Raw genomic sequence first — 3390 nt, 5'->3', positions numbered from 1 at the left:
GACATATTGTTCTCCCCTCCCACAGGCCACTATGTCAATTAGGAATCCATTCTCCTTCACATAACCTGTTAAATCAACATCTTCTGCCGACTTTTCTTTGAGGACATTCCTCCCATGAATCATTTCATTGCATGACTCCCACTACAATTAACCTATCTTCTAAAGTTCTAAATGATGATTTTAGATCTTGAAACATCACAAAAGCATTTTAAGTAGATTTCAATTTCTAGATTCCCAATTGCAATAAGTTTGACACAGTACATATTACCTTTACACAAACCACTTAATGGATTCTGATTGACTTTAGACTAAGGTCCACACCCTTTGGTCATGGTCTGGCCCCTACATCTCTATATAATACTCTACTAACTCTCTAGTCAAAGACTCAAATCCAGACAAACTGCTTTACTCATTCTTCACTGAATATATGTTACATTACTTTCTCTTAAGTGAAATATGAATAACCAATAATATATATATAAATTGGCCCACCTTCACTCACAACTAAAGATACAGTAATTAAAACAATGAAATACATTTTTAATTGAGTAGATATGCAAAAATAAAAAGGAATAAATTCTATGGTTTGATAGCACAGTAACGTGACTATAGTTAATCATAATTTATTGTGTATTTCAAAATGGCTCAAAGAAAGATTTAAAATGTTCCCAACACAAATAATAAATATTTAAGGCAATGGATATCCTAAATACCCTGATTTGATCATTACACATTGTATGTCTGTATCAGATTATCACACGTACCCCATGTGATATGTGTAATTATTACATATCCATAACAAAATCAAATCTATTGTAAACAGTCAACAATATAAAGAACAAGTTGCAGATTAGTTGAATGGTTGCATCTCATTTGTGTGAAATATGTAAATACTTATTGATTAAAATATCAAGAAATAGGCCACATGTTGGTTCATGCCTGTAATCTCAGCACTTTGGGAGGCCAAGGTGGGTAGATCACCTGAGATCAGGAGTTTGAGACCAGCCCGGCCAACATGGTGAAACCCCATCTCTACTACAAATGCAAAAATTAGCCAGGCTTGGTGATGCACACCTGTAGTCTCAGCTATTTGGGAGGCCTAGGCATGAGAATGACTTTTCCTCTTTCTTTCTTTTATTTAACACAAAACTGGCGTGTCCGCATTCTGGGCCCCACGGCTGGGCCGATCTCGGTGCAGACAGGTCAGCTCGGCCTGGCCCTTCGGAAGGCGAGGCCGGGGTGCACTGCAAGAACCAGTGAGCCCCTCCCCTGCCCCCTCTCCTGGAGTTTGGAATTGTCAAGCTCCAGCTCCTACACTCTTCCCCAGATTCAAGACACCTGCGCCGCCCACCCCGCGGGCCCAGCTGTGCTCGGAGGCCGGGCCTGGCCTGCCTGGCCCGTGAGGATCTGCACCAGCAGGTCGGTGGCCAGCATGGGCGAGGGTTCCTCGAAGCCGATGGTCAGCAGCTGCTGGTAGTCCCCAAGAGGCTGCGGGCACAAAACCCATGAATAAAGGTCATCCTCGGCTGGTCCCAGGGACACCCATCTGCCAATGGACCACAGCTTCTGGATCTGCGGGCACGGATTGGCTGGACTCTGGTCTGTGTCCTCCCAAGTATCTCGATAGCACAGGAAGTAGTAATCCACAAGGGAATCTTATCCCCGACCAGGGGCCTCTGGGATGGTTTCCAGGTGCCAGCGCATCTCTTATAGAGGTATCGGGGGAAGCGGCTGGCAATGTAGGCAGCTGGGACACAGTATCTGAAGATGGACACCTCGTGGGACATGCTGATGGAGAACCTCCCGCAAAAGAAACAGGAGATGCTAAGGGGGTTCGTCTCCTCCAGGTCCACAAACCCAAAGGAAGCATACATGAGGACCAGCTGTTCCAGACGCAGGGTCAGCTGTTGGGAGATCTCTAACAGCCCCTTTCGGACCAGCTCCTGCAGGACTCCGTAGATGGGGGGTACGCTTCTCGCAGCTGCCTCCAGGTACAGGAAGTAGGGTTCACACATCTGTAAGAAGGTGGGCATGGCCTTGGCCAGCTGCTCTTTCTGTACTTGATCTCTGCTGTAGAGCAAGTAGCTCTGGAAATCATCCGCCTTCTTGAGTAGGTAACGCAGCTGTTCCGTGACGGGGCTGAACAAAGTTTCCAAGGGTAGGCGGGGTGGTGCTGGCCCGGGCCCGGGGACCAGCGGTTCGGGGGAAGGTGTGGAGGCTGGGGCTTCAGGCAGCTGCCCCTCAGCGTCTTCGGGGTCCGGCTCAGGTGGGTCCCAGGCCTGATAGGGGGCGTCGACCAGGAGGGGTCTGGGCAGGGCGGCGTCCCAAGTTCTAAGGCGTCTGGAGGCGGTGTTTCTCCAGGATCCAGGCAGAGCGACCCCTCGAACCACTGCTCCATAGACATGGTAGGGGCCGTAGGGCGGGAGCCTCAGCTCTTTAAGCTTCCGATGCTGTTCACGTAGTCGACAGCGGGTTCGACCCCGCCCTGGGAGCCTCCGACTGGACCCTGCCTTGATCTCTCCACGGGCGCCGCGCCACGCCGAGCCCCCTCTACTTTTTTTTTCGTTTAAACTTCTAAGTTGATATGATGTGGTACTGATAAGAGTGTATATTTTGTATATTTAAAGTGGAGAGTTCTATAAATGTTAATTACATTTACTTATTCCAGATCTGAGTTCAAGTCCTGTATATTGTTGTTAATTTTCTGTCTCATTGATCTGTCTAATATTAATGTTGAAGTCTCCCACTATTATTATGTGGGAGTCTAAGTCTCTTTATAAGTCTTGTATGTCTGCGTATTCCTGTATTGGGTGCATATATATTTAAGATCTTTAGCTCTTCTTAATTAATTAATGTTTTACATTAATACAATTCTATATTGCTTAACTTTTTTCATATTGCTGTATTTCTATTGTAATCTAAAATTAGGATAATGAAAGGAAGAAGTTGAAAGAGAAAGAAGAAGCTGCCTCCTCTAACTAAGCCTTTGCTCATCCCATTCCTTCAATGCCTATTTTAAAACTTTTTTCCTGGATGAAATCTCAACCAAACTCAGAACCCCAGAGGTATTTTACTTATTTTCTAACACTAACAATTTGAGACTTAGAAAGTCTTTCTTAAAATATTATACTCTGGAATTATGGATTTTTCAATAAATGTTTACCATGATGATACTAACGCTTTATATCTGCAAAAAGATAGATTATTCACAAATTGTCTGCATCACTTTATCTGCCATTAGAAAAAGAAGAATAAAGAAAATGCTCATTTGAAAAACACACGTCTTAATTAAGTACCACAGTCTTTTTTTTCTTTTAGATGGAGTCTTGCTCTGTCGCCAGCCTGGAGTGCAGTGGTGCAATCTCAGCTCTCTGCAACCACCACTTGCTG

At 45.0% G+C, this 3390-nt stretch overlaps 1 pseudogene; it reads right to left on the bottom strand.

Moving 5' to 3' along the window:
• Positions 1 to 1329: 1329 nt before the first annotated feature.
• LOC104652087 (UPF0575 protein C19orf67-like) lies at positions 1330 to 2404 on the bottom strand (annotated as a pseudogene).
• Positions 2405 to 3390: the final 986 nt, after the last annotated feature.

This window comes from Saimiri boliviensis, chromosome 4 (genome assembly GCF_048565385.1).
Source record: "Saimiri boliviensis isolate mSaiBol1 chromosome 4, mSaiBol1.pri, whole genome shotgun sequence".
NCBI lineage: Eukaryota > Metazoa > Chordata > Mammalia > Primates > Cebidae > Saimiri > Saimiri boliviensis.
Note: the sequence above shows the minus strand (reverse complement) of the source record. Positions and strands in the feature narration are given on the sequence as shown.